At 40.6% G+C, this 17,301-nt stretch overlaps 1 non-coding gene across 1 annotated transcript; it reads left to right on the top strand.

Annotated features, from left to right (window-relative positions):
* The first annotated feature begins 16,682 nt into the window (after positions 1 to 16,682).
* Positions 16,683 to 16,789, top strand: LOC141582340 (U6 spliceosomal RNA). Its single transcript, XR_012515207.1, has one exon. It is a non-coding gene; the product is annotated as a U6 spliceosomal RNA (small nuclear RNA).
* Positions 16,790 to 17,301: the final 512 nt, after the last annotated feature.

Below are 17,301 nucleotides of genomic sequence, written 5' to 3'. Positions count from 1 at the left end.
CTAAACATAGATGAAACTTTCTAAAAGGAACCAACACACAGCAGATGAGTTTGTAAGAGGCGGGTCTTCTGTGTTTTAAACGCATTCTTACTGCTAACTCTTATATTCGTCTCTACGGCTGGAAAAGACTGTTTCTGCATTCTCCAAAGAAAGGGTATCCGAACTGCTGCAAACACACATCAGTTTACCTCTGGAAGTTGAATACACACATTGACAACCATTCTGCTAGATAGCTCCGTTTTGGTTTTAGAGCAAGGTATTTCTCTTTACCGCCATTTCTCCCATCCACTCTGGAATGTCCAAACGCAGCTTTTAAAAGAAATGTGTTTCTACCCCGCTGAATCTAAACATAGATGCAACTTCCTAAAAGGAACCAACACACAGCAGATGAGTTCGTAAGAAGCGGGTCTTCTGTGTTTTAAACGCATTCTTACTGCTAACTCTTATAAGCTTCTCTACGGCTGGAAAAGACTGTTTCTGCATTCTCCAAAGAAAGGGTTTCCGAACTGCTGCAAACAAACATCAGTTTAACTCTGGAAGTTGAATAGACACATTGACAACCATTCTGCCAGATAGCTCCGTTTTGGTTTTAGAGCAAGGTATTTCTCTTTACAGCCTGTTCTCCCATCCACTCTGGAATGTCCAAACGCAGCTTTTAGAAGAAACGTGTTTCTACCTCGCTGAATCTAAACATAGATGCAACTTCCTAAAAGGAACCAACACACAGCAGATGAGTTTGTAAAAAGCGGGTCTTCTGTGTTTTAAACTCATTCTTACTGCTAACTCTTATATGCGTCTCTAGGGCTGAAAATGACTGTTTCTGCATTCTCCAAAGAAAGGGTTTCTGAACTGCTGCAAACCCACATCAGTTTAACTCTGGAAGTTGAATACACACATTGACAACCATTCTGCTAGGTAGCTCCGTTTTGGTTTTAGAGCAAGGTAATTCTCTTTACAGCCTGTTCTCCCATCCACTCTGGAATGTCCAAACACAGCTTTTAGAAGAAACGTGTTTCTACCTCGCTGAATGGAAACATAGATGCAACTTCCTAAAAGGAACCAACGCACAGCAGATGAGTTTGTAAGAAGCGGGTCTTCTATGTTTTAAACGCATTCTTACTTCTAACTATTATATGCGTCTCTAGGGCTGGAAATGACTGTTTCTGCATTCTCCAAAGAAAGGGTTTCTGAACTGCTGCAAACACACATCAGTTTAACTCTGGAAGTTGAATACACACATTGACAACCATTCTGCTAGATAGCTCCGTTTTGGTTTTAGAGCAAGGTATTTCTCTTTACAGCCTGTTCTCTCTTCCACTCTGGAATGTCCAAACGCAGCTTTTAGAAGAAACTCGTTTCTACCTCGCTGAATCTAAACATAGATTCAACTTCCTAAAAGGAACCAACACACAGCAGATGAGTTCGTAAGAAGCGGGTCTTCTGTGTTTTAAACGCATTCTTACTGCTAATTGTTACATGCGTCTCTAGGGCTGGAAATGACTGTTTCTGCATTCTCCAAAGAAAGGGTTTCTGAACTGCTGCAAACACACATCAGTTTAACTCTGGAAGCTGAATACACACATTGACAACCATTCTGCTAGATAGCTCCGTTTTGGTTTTAGAGCAAGGTATTTCTCTTTACATTCTGTTCTCCCATCCACTCTGTAATGTCCAAACGCAGCTTTTAGAAGAAACGTGTTTCTACCTCGCTGAATCTAAACCTAGATGCAACTTCCTAAAAGGAACCAACACACAGCAGATGAGTTCGTAAGAAGCCGGTCTTCTGTGTTTTAAACGCATTCTTACTGCTAACTCTTATAAGCGTCTCTAGGGCGGGAAAAGACTGTTTCTGCATTCTCCAAAGAAAGGGTTTCTGAACTGCTGCAAACACACATCAGTTTATCTCTGGAAGTTGAATACACAGATTGACAACCATTCTGTTAGATAGCTCCATTTTGGTTTTAGAGCAAGGTATTTCTCTTTACAGCTGGTTCTCCCATCCACTCTGGAATGTCCAAACGCAGCTTTTAGAAGAAACGTGTTTCTACCTCACTGAATCTAAACATAGATGCAACTTCCTAAAAGGAAGCAACACACAACAGATGAGTTTGTAAGAAGCTGGTCTTCTGTGTTTTAAACACATTCTTACTGCTAACTCTTACATGCGTCTCTAGGGCTGGAAATGACTGTTTCTGCATTCTCCAAAGAAAGGGTTTCTGAACTGCTGCAAACACACATCAGTTTAACTCTGGAAGTTGAATACACACATTGACAACCATTCTGCTAGATAGCTCCGTTTTGGTTTTAGAGCAAGGTATTTCTCTTTACATTCTGTTCTCCCATCCACTCTGGAATGTCCAAACGCAGCTTTTAGACCTTACCTAGAGTCTAGTGACTCCAAAGCAGGTAAGTTGAGCAAATTTTAAAAGTCGAAAAAAGCAGTGTATTACTTTAAAGCATTTTACAAACCTAATATCTTACCTGCCTAATTTAGAGCTAATGTCTTTATTTTACCAATAAACTTTAAACCTGTCTTTATTTCTCAAATATTACTAAAGTCATGCGAAGTAAATGGTAGTAGAGTTCTTATTCTTCTGAAAGAATTAGTTTGATTTAAACATTTATTATTTTAAAGCCAATTAAAGTCCTTTTTTATTTATAAACATCACCCACAACACAGAAAAATACACAGAATAGATCCAGTAGTCGTAAGATTTTTCATTTGCCAGTTTTTGATTTTCTTTTTTCCTTTTTTTTTTTACATTGAACTGATGATATTCATATACATAGATTGCCATCAAATGTTTCAATTTAACAGGAGATTATAGAACACACTTTAACAGTATTCTAATTTGAAGAAAATATATATTTAGGTAAGGATTCATAGCATTTATCTTTTATAACACTTTTAATTTAGCATTTGTGTACTGTAACTTTTCTATATATAATATTTTATGTATGTTACTCATATTTGTAAAGATTACACATATCTCAGAGGTGAAGACTGTAAATATTAAATGTATTCATTCTCCTATATTCTGAAGCACTTAAGTCAGAGGAACTAAATTATTCATTCTAATTTGACAACTCACTATCTTGTAACATATTATAATGCTTAGAAGAGCTCAGTAAAACAAATCTCTAGTTACCTTGAAATTGTTTGTTTTTAATACTTCATTAGGAAATAAATTCCAGTTCAAATTTTTTAAATTATGCCCCTTGTTCTTTCATGTCTTTCCAACATAGGATTAGAAAGACTTTCTTTATAATACGAGACTCAGGGAATTAGTACCCAATGTTGAAATTGGCTCTCAGGAAAGCTTCCAGAGAGGAAGTCTTCTAGTTGGGGACTGATAATCCTCATTTTTATTACTGTACACTGTTACTTCCCTGAAAGTAAGGGAGAATCCTTGGGGATTGTGATCTATCTCTCTTCACTTTTCCTGATTTCCCTTCCCATGGTCAGGAATTTTTATTTATTTATTTATTTATTTATTTATTTATTTATTTTGTAATTAAGTTCTGAAGTGCATGTGCAGATCTTGCAGGATTGATGCACAGGTAAGCACATGTCATGGTGGTTTGCTGCCTGCATCCCCCCATCACCTACATGAGGCACTTCTCCCAATGTTCTTGTGCTGTGTTTTTCAGCTCCGTGAAGTCATTTATGTTCTTCTCTAAGCTGATTATTCTAGTTAGCATTTCATCTAACCTTTTTTCAAGGTTTTTAGCTTCTTTGCATTAGGTTAGAACATGTTCCTTTATCTCAGAGAAGTTTGTTATTACACATCTTCTGAAGCCTGCTTCTGTCAATTCATCAAATTCATTCTCCATCCAGTTTTGTTCCCTTGCTGGTTCGGAGTTGTGATCCCTTGGAGGAGGAGAGTCATTCTGGTCTATGGCGATTTCATTTTTTGTGTGTTTTTTTCTTCCATACTTTGTGGATTTTTCTACATTTGGTCTTTGAAGTTTGTGACTTTTGGATGGGATCTCTGAGTGGACATGCCTTCTGTTGATGTTGAAGCTACTTCTTTCTCTTTTTTTTTTTTTCAGTTTTTCTTCCAACAGGCCTCTCTGCTATAGAACTACTGGCGGTCCACTGGAGAGTGTGTTTGCCTGGGAATCACCTGTGGTGCTGCAGAACAGCAAAGATTGCTGCCTGTTCTTTCCTCTTGTAGCTTCATCCCAGAAGGGTACCCACCAGATATCAGCCAGAGCTCTCCTCTATGAGGTATCTTTTTGGATATATGGGGGTCAGTGAGTCACTTGAGGAGTCAGTCTCTCCCTTATCTGAGCTCAAGTGTTGGGCTGGGAGCTTCATTGCTCCGTTGAAAGCTGCTGGGCAGGGACGTTTAAGTCTGCTGCAGCAGAACTCACAGTTACCCCTTTCCCAGGTGCTCTGTTCCTGGAAGGTGATGTTTTATTTGTAAGTCTCTGATGTGCTGCTGCCTTTTTGTGTCAGAGGTGTCCTGCTCAGCAAGGAGGGAGCCTAGTCGCAATCTGCCTGTAGAGGCACTGCTGAGCTGCTGTGGGCTCAGTCCAGATGCTGTGTAAACTTTGCTTTTGTTTACACAGGTAAGCTTAGAACTGCCTCGGCATCGGCGGATGCCCTTTCCCCCACTGAGCTCCATCATCCCGGGTTGAGCTCAAACTGTTCTGCTGACTGCAAAACTGTCATGCCAGTGGGCTTCAGTTGGCTGGTCTTTGTTGTGGGACACCTGCCACTCAAGGTCAGTTGGCTCCCTGCCTTCAGCTCCCCTTTTTTCTGGGGAGTGGGAGGCTCTGTCTTGCAGGCGTTCCAGGTGCCAGCCAAAACGGCCACTGAGAACTGAGATTTGTGCTTAAAACTCATGTCACTGGCTGAAGTGGACTCTCAGATTTGTGCTGGTCAGCCACAGCGCTTGTTGGCCCAGCTAAAATCTCCTGGTGTGGGATATAAAGACCATGGGAGAAGTGCAGTATCTGAACTGAAGTGCAGGAGTGGCTTTAGAAGCTCCCCAATGGCCTCTGTTGGGTAGGAGGGACATCCTCCAGCCAGTTGCACTTCCCAGGTGAGTCAGTGCTCCACCCTGCCTCAGTTTGTCCCCCTTAGGCTATGCCCACTGTGCAAGCAGTTCCATTGAGGTGAACCTGGTAACTCGGTTGGAAATGCCGAGGTCACTTGCCTTCTGCATTGTTCTCACTGGGAACTGTGCTCCAGAGCAGTTCCTATTCTGCCATCTTGACAGAAGTATGGAAGTTTCTAAAGAAGCTTTAAGTGCTAGTAAATACAGATTAAATGAATGAATGATAGATAAGCAAAAGAATTCGAGAAAGAAGGCAGAAGGAAAAAGGAAGAAGAGACAGAAGAAAATGGAGGAGACCAGTGTGGTGGGGGGGAGGAGAAGAGAGAGAACTAATGGCTGTCATAATTTTATTTTAAAAACATTATCTACAATAATTAATATCACCCAATAGAAAAGTGTTATTTAAGGGGAACACTCAACCCATCAGCAATGAAAAGCAGCTAGTTCACTGAAATTGATATTCCATATCATCATCTAAGTCAAATATATTTTATTAATAATATTTGATTGATGAGAGAAGTAGCTTTTCTGTTTCTATTTTGGAGAGATAATCAAAACAAATGCCAGTGTTTACTATCCTTTCAAGCCATGTCCTCATATGTTTTAATTTTAGTGGGATAAGGGAAAAATGACTGTGGATAGTGACATTCCTCATTACTGTGACAACAGTCTCTCAAAGTTCTCACAACACAATAATATAGTTTTACAGACCCATTTATCAAATACTTTCACCCGAAATTGAGAAAATATTTAAGGAGAATGAAACCAACTGGTGATTCTATTCTCATCATTTTTTAAGAATTTTTTTTAAATTTTACTTTAAGTGCGTAGTATATCTGGCATTTCTCCCCAAGTTATCCTTCCGCACCCTCCACTCCCTGGCCACCCTCCACTGTCCCTCTCCTAACCCCCACAACTGCCCCCAGTGTGTGACGCTTTTCTCCCTGAGTTCACGTGTTCTCATTGTTCCACACCCACCTATGAGTGAGAACATGTGGTGTTTGGCTTTCTGTTCTTGTGTCAGTTTCCTGAGAATGATGGTTTCCAGATTCATCCAAGTTCCTGTGAAGGACATGAACTCATCGTTTTTTATGGCTGCTTACTATTCCATGGTGTATATGTACCACATTTTCTTTGTCCAGTCTATCATTGATGGGCATTTGGGTTGGTTCCAGGTCTTTGCTATTGTACACAGAACTGCAATGAACATATGTGTGCATGTGTCTTTATAGTAGAACAATTTATAGTTCTTTAGGTATATACCCAATAATGGGATTGCTGGGTAAAATGGAATTTCTATTTCTAGATCCTTGAGAAATCGCCAGACTGCCTTCAACAATGGTTGAACTAATTTACACTCCCCCAACTGTGTAAGAGTGTTCCTATTTGTCCACATTCTCTCCAGTATCTGTTCTCTCTAGATTTTTTTGATGATCATCATTCTAAATGGCATGAGATGATATCTCAATGTGGTTTTAGTTTGCATTTCTGAAATGACCACTGATGAGCATTTTTTCATGTTTCTTGGCCTCATATATGTCTTCTTTTGAAAAGTGTCTGCTCATATCCTTTTCCCACTTTTACATGGGGTTGTTTGTTTTTTTTCTTGTACATCTATTTTAGGTCCTTGTAGATTCTGGATATTAGCCCTTTGTCAGATGGGTAGATCACAAACATTTTTTCCCATTCTCTTGGTTGCTGATTCACTCTAATGGTGATCCTTTTGCTGTACAGAAGCTGTGGAGGTTAATTAGATCACATTTGTCTATCTTGGCTTTTATTGCTATTGCTTTTGGTGTTTTAGTTAGGAAGTCCATGCCTATGCCTATGTCCTGTATGGTTTTGCCTACATTTTCTTCTAGAGTTTTTATGGTGTTAGGTTTTATGTTTAAATATTTGATCCATCTGGAGTTAATTTCAGTGTAAGGTGACAGGTAGGGGTCCAGTTTCTGCTTTCAGCATATTGCTAGCGAGTTTTCCGGACACACTTTATGAAACATGGAGTCCTTTCCTCATTGGTTGTTTTGCCAGGTTTGTCAAAGATCAGATGGTTGTAGATGTGTGGTGTTTTTTCTGGGGTCTCTATTTTGTTCCATTGGTCTATGTCTCTGTTTTGGTACCAGTACCATGCTGTTTTGATACCAGTACCATGCTGTTTTGATTACTATAGCCTTGTAGTATAGTTTGAAGTCTGGCAATGTGATGTCCCTGGCTTTGTTCTTTCTGCTTAGAATTGTCTTGGCTATGTGGGATCTCTTGTGATTCTATATGAAGTAGAAAGTGTTTTTTTTTTTCAGTTCTGTGAAGAAGTTTATTGGTAGCTTGATGGGGATAGCATGGATTCTATAATTACTTTGGGCAGTATGGCCATTTTCATGATACTGATTCTTCCTAACCCTGAGCATGGAATATTTCTCCATCTGTTTGTGTCCTCTGTTATTTTGTTGAGCAGTGGTTTGTAGGTCTCCTTGAAGAGGTCCTTTACATCCTTTTTTAGTTGTATTCCTTGGTATTTTATTCTCTTTGTAGCAGTTGTGAATGGGAGTTTACTCTTAATTTGGCTCTCTGTTTGTCTCTTGGTTAATAGGAATGCCTGTGACTTCTACACAATTATTTTGTATCCTGAGACTTTGCTGAAGTTGCTTATCAGTTTCAGAAGATTTTGGACTGAGACCATGGTCTTCTAAATATACAATCATGTCATCTGCAAATAGAGACACTATGACTTCCTTATTTCATAATCGATTACCCTGTATTTCTATTTCTTGGCTGATTGCTCTGACTAGAATATCCAATAATATGTTGAATAGGAGTGGTGAGAGAGGGCATCATTGTCCAGTGCCTGATTTCAAAGGAATTCTTCCAGGTTTTGCCCGTTCAGTATGATATTGAACTGAACAAGCTGTAGGCTTGTCATACATAGCTTTTATCATTTTATGCTAAATTCCGCCAGTACCTAGTTTATTGAGAGTTTTTACCATGAAGAACTGTTGAATTTTATCAAAGACGTTCTCTGCATCTATTGAGATAATCATGTGGTTTTGGACTTTGGTTCCTTTATGTGATGGACTACATTTATGGATTTGCATATGTTCAACCGGGCTTGCATTCCTGGGGTGAAGCCTACTTGTTCGTGACAGATAAGCTTCTAGATGTGCTGTTGCAGTCAGTTTGCCAGTATTTTATTGAAGATTTTTTCATCGATATTCATCATGGAGATTGGGCTGAAGTTTTCTTTTTTAGTTGAGTCTCTGCCCGGTTTTGGTATCAGGATGATGTTGGTCTCACAAAATGAGTTAGGGAGGATTCTCTCTCTTCGTATGGATTGATAGTTTCAGAAGGAATGAAACCAGCTTCTTTTTGTATTTCTGGTAGAATTCATCTGTGAACCCTCTGGACCTGGCCTTTTTTTGGTTGGTAGGCTATTGATTCCTGCCTCTACTTCAGCCCTTGTTATTGATCTACTCAGGGTTTCAACTTCCTCCTGGTTTCGTCTTGGTAGAGTACAAATGTCGAGGAATTTATTCATTTCATCCAGGTTTACTGGTTTATATGCATAAAGTTATTTGTAGTAATCTCTGATTGTAGTTTGTATTTCTGTGGAGTCAGTGATGATATCCCCTTTATCGTTTTCTATTGCATCTATTTCATTCTTCTCCCTTTTCTTTTTTATTAATCTGGCTAGGGCTCTGTCTATTTTGTTGATCTCTTCAAAAAATCTGCTCCTGGACTTATTGATTTTATGAAGGGCTTTTTGTGTCTCTGTCTCCTTCAGTTCTGTTCTGATCTTAGTTAATTCTTGTCTTCTGCTAGCTTTTGAGATTTTTTTGACCTTTCTCTTCTAGCTCTTTTAATTTTTACAATAGAGTGTCAATTTTAGATCTTTCCTTGCTTCTCTAGTTGGCATTTATTACTATAAATTGCCTTCTCGACACTGCTTTAAAAGTGTCCCGGAGATTCTGGCACATTGTGTCTTTGTTCTCATTTGTTTCAAAGAACATCTTTCTTTCTGCCTTCATTTCATTGTTTATCCAGTCAACATTCAGGAGCCAGTTGTTCTATTTTCATGAAGTTCTACAGTTCTGAGTTAGTTTCTTAATTCTGAGTTCTAATTTGATTGCATATGGTCTGAGAGACGGTTATGATTTCATTTGTTTTGCATTTACTTAGGAGTGATTTATTTTAAATTATGTGGTCAGTTTTAGAGTAGGTGCTGTGTGGTGCTGATCAGAATGTATATTCTATGGATTTGGGTTGGATATTTCTGTAGATGTCTATTAGGTCTGCTTGGTCCAGATCTGAGTTCATGTCCTGGACCTCCTTCTTAATTTTCTGTCTCAATGATATGTCTAACAGTGACAATGGAGTGTTAAAGTATCCCATTATTATTATGTGGGAGTCTAAGTCTCTTTGTAAGTCATTAAGGACTTGCATTATGTTCCTCGGTGCTACCCTGGTGCTCCTGTATTGAGTGCATAAATATTTAGGATCGTTAGCTCTTCTTGTTGCATTGATCCTTTTACTTTTATGTAATGCCCTTCTTTGTGTCTTTTGATCTTTGTTGTTTTAAAGTCCATTTTATCAGAGACTAGGATTGAAGCTCCTGCTTTTTACTTGCTCTCAATTTGCTTGACATGTCTTTCTGCATCCCTTTATTTTTAGCCTATATGTGTCCTTGCACAAGTGATGGGTTTCCTGAATACAGCACACTGATGGGTTTTGACATTTTATGCAATCAGATGGTCTATGTCTTTTAATTGGGTCATTTAGTCCACTTACATTTAAGGATAATTTTGTTATGTGTGAATTGGATACTGCCATTTTGACGCTAGCAGGCTGTTTTGTCCTTTAGTTGACACATTGTCTTCATTGTGTCGATGGTCTTTACCATTTGGTACATTTTTGGAGTGGCTGTTACTGATTGTTCCTTTCCTTGATTAGTGCTCCTTTCAGGAGCTCTCGTAAGGCAGGCCTGGTGGTGAGAAAATCTCTCAGTAATTGCTTGTCCATAAAGGATTTTCTTTCTCCTTCGAATGTGAAGCTTAATTTGGTTGGATATTAAATTCTAGGTTGACAGTTCTTTTCTCTAAGGATGTTGAATATTGGCCCCCACTCTCTTCTGGCTTGTAGGTTTTGTGTGGAGAGATCCACTGTGAGTCTGGTGGGCTTCCCTTTGAGGGTAACCCGACTTTCTCTTTTGCTGCCCTCAGCATTTTTTCCTTCATTTCGACCCTGGTGAATCTGACGATTATGTGTCTTGGGGTTGCTCTTCTTGAGGTATATCTTTGTGGTGTTCTCCATACTTCCTGGACTTGAATAGTGGTCTGCCTTGCTGGGTTGGGGAAGTTCTCCTGGATAATATCCTGAAGAGTGTTTTCCAGCTTGCATTCATTCTTTCTGTACACTGAGGTGTGCCTATCAAACGTAGATTAGGTCTTTTCACATAATCCCATATTTCTTGGAGGCTTTGTTCATTTCTTTTCACTCTTTCCTCTCTATTCTTGCCTTCTTATTTTACTTCATTGCATTGATTTTCAATCTCTGATACTTTTTCTTCTGCTTGGTCAGTTCTGCCTTTGAAACTTATGTATGCTTCATGAAGTTGTTGTGGTGTGTTTTTCAGCTCCATCAAGTCGTTTCTATTCTTCTCTAATCTATTTATTCTAATCAGTATATCATCTAACCTTTTTTCTAGGTTCTTAGTTTCTTTACATTGGGTTAGCACGCGTTCTTTTAGCTCTGAGAAGTTTGTTATTACCCACCTTCTGAAGCCGATTTCTGTCAATTCATCAGATTCATTCTCCATCTATCTTTGATCCTTAGCTGGTGAGGAGTTATGATCCCTTAAATGAGAAGAAGTCTTCTGGTTTTTGGTGTTTTCTTCCTTTTTGCGCTGGTTTCTTCCCATCTTAGTGGCTTTATCTACCTGTGGTCTTTGTACTTGGTGACTTTCAGGTGGGCTCTCTAAATGGATGCCCTTTTTATTGATGTTGAAGCTATTTCTTTCCACTTAGTTTTCCTACTAACAGTCAGGCCCCTCTGCTGCAGGATCACTGGAGGTGCTGTCAAGATCCCACTCACCTGGAGATCACTCATGGGGCTGCAGAACAGCAAGGGTTGCTGCCAGTTTCTGCCTCCGCTATCCTCATACCAGAATGGTATCCACCAGATGTTGGCCTGAGCTTTCCTTTATGAGGTGTCTTTTTATGTATATGGGGCTCAGAGAATTGCTTGAGGAGATCTTCTGTCCCTTATAAGAGCTCAAGTGCTGTGCTGGGAGTTCTGTTGTTTTGTACAGAGCTGCTGAGCTGGTACCTTTAACTCTGCTGCAGCTGAACTCATAACCTGCTGTTTTCCCAGGTGCTCTGTCCTAGGAAGGTCAGCCTTATTTATAAATTCCTGCCATGCTGCTGCCTTTTTTCTTAGATGCCCTGCCTTGCACAAAGTAGTCTGCATTGGTAGTGGCAGACTGCCTTGGTATTGGGGGATGCCCTTCCCCCCACGAAGTTGGGCCATCCCAGTTCCAGCTGCGCTTTTTGTGAAACTCTTAATCCAGAGTGTTTCAGATTTCTTGTCTCGTGGGTGTGGTACCCATCAAGCCAGATCACATCACCTGGTTTCCTGTCTCAGCCCCCTCCCTTTCAGTTGAATGGACAGCTCTGTCTCCCAGGCATTCCAGGCACCAGTTGAAATGGCCACCCAAACTTTTGTGAGTTTCTTTGTCCTGATGCATCCTGGCTGAAACTGCTGAAATGAAAACTCATGGCACTTTTATGCTCAGGAATCTCCTTGTCTGTTGGCAGTGAAAACTTATTTGGAAATGTAGTGAGCACTCACTCTCTGCACTGTTCTTGCTGGTAACTACATTCCAAAGATGTTCCTATTCAGGCATCTTGGATCTTCCTTAATCTTATGATTTCTAAGAAAAACTCTATAAGTCCTATCTTATTTATTATTAATATTTTGAATTAAAGGTTTCTTTTGTATTATGTGTTTACACCACAGACGTAACGGTGATTTTCTGGAGGATCACTAGAACTAGCATCAGACAACATAGGGAAAATTCTTCACAATATACTATATACATCTGTGTGTATTACACACATGTACAGGTAAATACACACACACACACACATATATATATATATATATACACCCCTATATACATACACACACACACAAACACACACACAAACACACACACGTTTATTTTGAAACAGAGTCTCACACAGTCTGTCGCCCAGGTTGGAGTGCAATGGCATGATCTCAGCTCACAGCAACCTCCACCTACTGGTTCACATAATTCTCCTACCTAAACCTTTTGAGTAGCTGGGATTACAGGTGCACACCACCATTCCTGGTTATTTTTTTTATTTTTAGTAGAGACGAAGTTTCCCTATGCTGGCCACACTGGTCTTGAACTTCTGACCTCATGATCCATGCACCTCAGCAGCTAGGATTATAGGTGTGAGCCACTGTGCCCAGCCACATGTAGAAGTGCAGTACTACATAGAACACTGAACATTACATGCTGCTGGGATTACAGGTGTGAGCCACAGTATCCAGCTGCATATATTTTTTTATTTCTCTTTTTAAGAATCCTGATCTTAAATGAGTTCACAGTTGGATGTAGAAGTGCAATGCTTAGATGCAGATGTGTACATATAGGATACAAAACTTAGATTTAAGTTATGAATAAATGTAATTCTTATAACTGACTATAACAGTATTAGAAAAGTCATATATTGATAAAACCTTCTTCAGAAAAAGGAACTTGAAAACTTAGAGGAACTGCTTCTGTCCAAATATATGCATAGCTAAGGCTCTTACAATGGTGTGGTTTATAGGATAGATATCAGAGTGTAAATCCAATTTTTAAAACGTAGTCAAATGTATTAATCTTATATTTTATGCCTATGATTATTTTGTTATTCAGAGAAAGGCTTTTCCAATTCCAAAATTCTTTAAAATCCTCTAGTGATTTATTTTTCGTGGTGTTTAAATCAATATTGAAACTTTCTGGAATTTACACTCTATTAGGTTTGAAGTTTTGTTCAACTTTTTTTCAGTTACATATTCACCATGGGAATTCTTTCATTATACAAATATACATCTTATGCTTTAAATTCAGAGGAAATTATGATATGTTATTCTATTGTGTGCTAACTAAAATTTTGCTTTGTTGACTTAGAATTCTCTTAGCCATAAGAAAGAAAAAGATATCTTGCATGAAAATAGCATGTTCTGGGAAAAAATTGCCATGCTTAGACTGGAACTAGATAAAATTCAACAGCAGAACCTGCTAAGGGAAAAAAAATTTTTTGGAGGACATTGAAAGTGTGAAAGAAAAGAATGCTAATATTCAAAAGGCTATAAAATTGGATAAGGAAGAATGAACAAAGACAGTATTTAAAGACAGTGGACAGCTTAGCATTTTGACAACGAAGAATAAAATGGTCAGTTCTGAATTGGAAAATGTGAGACACAACTAGGAAACGCTAGAAATGGAAATTCAGTCATGTCCTTGTAGACTGGCTACTGCTCTACATGACTGTGACCAAAGCCAGATAGCAGAAAGAGACTTCTTTCCAGAGAACAAAACCTCAACAGGTTTATTTACAGGAGACAATGAATTCTCATACATCTAACCTGAAAGAGAACAGCAAGATTCTTTCTGAACAATTGTAATGCTTATTGTAAAAATTAACAGCCTAAAAATTCAGCTCCATCACAGAAGGTAAACTGTGAAAGAAAAGACAGGACAGGCTGCCATCTTTCCTGTTGGAGGAACTTAATTATTCCAGCCTGTGGGCATTGGAGAGTACAAACCGACCAGGGGCAGAAGAGTTCCCGCAGCACAGCACAGCTGCTTTACCAAATCATGGCCAGACTGCTTCTGTTAGCAGGCACCTGATCCTGTTCCTTCTTACTGAACAGGACCTCCCACCTGGTGCTTACAGCTACCCTCACAGGTGTTCCCTGGCCTATGGAGATATGAAACATTCCTTAGACAGAGCTCCCACAGAGAAAGGCAGGCCACCATCTTTGTTATTTGGATGACTAGGTTCTGGCCTTAGGGCTTTGTAGAACCCAAGCTGACCGGGGTGTAAGTGGTAGCTCAGCACAGCAGAGCCACCTTGCAAAAACATGGCCAGACCCTTGTTTAAGTCAATCCCCAACCACATCTTTAGTCACTGGGTACAGCTTTTCAACCAGGGTCTCTGGCTGCCTTCACTGCTGTTCTCTGGCTGACAGATGTTTCAGGCCTCCTTGAATCAGAGCTTCCAGAGAGAGGACCAGACTGTAATCTTTGTTGTTTGGGCAACTCAGCCATTTCAACCTTGGGACTTCAGAGTGTCTGAGGGAACCAGGGGCTGAAGTGAACCCCCAGCACAGCACAACTGTTCTACAGAAACATGGCCAGACTTTTTTAAAAGCAAGTCTCTGATCTTGTTCCTCCTGACTAGACAAGACTTCTGAAATTGTTTCCAGCCACCTCTCGTAGTTGTGTCCAGATTGGCAACGGGATTGTACCTCAGTGGTACAGAGGTCCCAGAGGAAGAGGCAGGCTATTATCTTTGTCTTTTTGCAGGCTTCGCTAGTGATACCTTGAGTCGCTGGAAGATATGAGGCAATTAGGTACTGGAGTGGACCCCCAGTATACCACAGCAGCCTTATGGGAAGCTGGCTGAACCCTTACGTGGGTGCTGGCTTCCATATCTCCTCAATGAGCAGGTCCTCCTGGCTTGGGTCTTTATCCAGAACCCCACTGAAGCCAACAAGCCAGTAGCAACTTGGCAATTTCTTGGACAGAGCTTCACAGATCGACTGAAATCCTCTCTGCCACTGCCTCTGCAGTGGATCTGCCCTTGTTACCTTCAGAATATCAAGAAAGCAAAGACCCTAAGTACCATATTGACAACTCTAACAAGCTGCAGTTGACCCAAGGAACAAGGCAGTCCATCTCTTGTGGATACCACATACCCCCCACTGCTTATCACTGGACAGGGAACTCTGGCTTGGGCTCATAGAACAGACCCTCTATCCTGGGATGATTACACTAAGTGATGGCTAACTCACATCTCTCTGGGGTAGAGCCCCCAGGAGACAAGCAAAGTGATGGAGCAGGAAGCCAGCTGATGTGAAGCCCAGAGGGCAGGCACAACTATCTCTCTAGGCTCTACTGGGTCTTATGAGACACTTTATCCCAGCACTTTAGGAGTGTGGAGGTCTGATCAGCCACATCTCATGTGAAGATTGCCCAGCAGAGATCACATATGTGATTTTCCCTATTAATAAAAGGAGACTTGCTTAAAAAAGAAGTCTGGCCACGTTTTTGTAGAGCAGCTGTGCTGTGCTGGGGCCTCACATTTCAGAGAGTTATCTGAGGCGTGATATCTACTGGGCATTCTTGCACATGAGATGAAGCTGGTCTGACCTCAGCACTCCTTAGTCTGCTTGCCTCTCCCAGGCCCCAGCCTGGCCACACCTGCCTAAAGGGCACTCTCAGCTGCCCACACCTTTGTTTCTGTGCCAGTGGACCATGCCTGAGCAGTGAAGAGATGCAGCAAAGTGGACTCTTCAGGCACGCACCCGCCTCTACACTGCCTCTCCATACTGAAGCTCTTTATACAAAAACGTCCTACGTCACTTTGCTGGTGTGTGTTTACATGAGTGGATTTTGCTGCACTTGCCCTACCAGCACATGGGAATGTAGCACACACTTCAACCCACACCAACTCCCATTGAAGAAAGAGCCATGGTAGGCAGAGGAACAAAATCACAACCTCTGCCAACACCTTCTCCTTGTGCTAATTCTGTGCACGAAAAGGGAATGCTAATATACGTTGAGTGGTCGTTGCTGCTTAGGGGGTCACAGAGATGGCACCCAGACATGCACAGGCCAGCACCCCAGCCTGAACCAACACTACCTCCAATGCAACAGCACACACAGAAGGGGTATTCTGGCCGCCACCAAGCTGTCTTGCCTCCACCACTTCCACCACTGGGCAAATGCCAACAGGGAAGCAGGCAGGTTTGCATCTGCTAACACTCTGCCACAGCTGCCACACTTTGCTGCCTTCAGTGCAGTAGACTCCAAACTTTGAGGAGCCAGAGAACAAAGTTGAGACCCAATATAAGTTTCCCAGAGTTAAAGCACACAGCCCAGGAATTGAGAGGTGAATTTTGGCCCCCTAAAATCCTCCAAAACCAAAGGCAGCTGCCTGATTCTACTTTAAACCACAATCAAACCCTCAAGATCATCAAATATGATAAAAGAAAAATATCCTGTGCAAAGGTCAGCAACCTCAAAGGTTGAAGGTGAATAAGCTCATAAAGATGAGGAAGAATCAGGGCAAGAACACTGAAACTCAAGAAGTCAGCATGCCTTCTTTCCTCCAGATGATTACATCAACTGTTCAGCCTGTTCAAGTTTTCAGAACTGGCCAGAGGCTGACATGTATGCAATGATACAAGTAGAATTCAGAATGTGGGTAGAAACAAAGTTCACTAAGTGAAAGAAGTATGTCATCATCCAATGCAAGGAGGCCAAAAATCATTGTAAAATATCGCAGGAGCTAACAGGCAATATATCCAGTATAAACAACATTACTGGTGCTCACTTTGGCAGCACATATATTAAAATTGGAATGATTCAGAGAAGATTAGCATGGCCCCTGCTCAAGGAGGACCAAAAAATTCATGAAGCATTCCATATTTGTAGAAAGAATCAATATCGTCAAAATGGCCATACTGCCCAAAGTAATTTATAGATTCAATGCTGTCCCCATCAAGCTACCAATGATCTTATTCACAGAACTGGAGAAACCCACCTTAAACTTCATATGGAAGCAAAAGAGAGTGTGGATATCCAAGACAATGCTAAGCACAAAGAACAAAGCCAGAGGCATCATGCTACCCGATTTCAAACTATAATACAAAGCTACAGGAATCAAAACAGCATGGTACTGGTACTAAAACAGAGAAATAGAGTAATGGAACAGAACAGAGGTCCTGGTGGCAATGCCACACATATACAACCATCTCATCTTTGATAAACCTGACAAAGACAAGCAATGGGAAAAGGATTTCTTGTTTAATAATTGTTGTTGGGAAAACAGGCTACCAGTGTCCAGAAAGCAGAAACTGGACCTCTTCCTGATACCTTACAGTAGAATTACCTCCAGATGGATTAAAGTTCTAGACATAAGACCTAATGCCATAAAAAAATCTA

This window comes from Saimiri boliviensis, chromosome 19 (assembly GCF_048565385.1).
Source record: "Saimiri boliviensis isolate mSaiBol1 chromosome 19, mSaiBol1.pri, whole genome shotgun sequence".
NCBI classification, from domain to species: Eukaryota; Metazoa; Chordata; class Mammalia; order Primates; family Cebidae; genus Saimiri; species Saimiri boliviensis.
The sequence above is the reverse complement of the archived record's forward strand: the minus strand, read 5'-3'. Positions and strand labels throughout refer to the sequence as shown.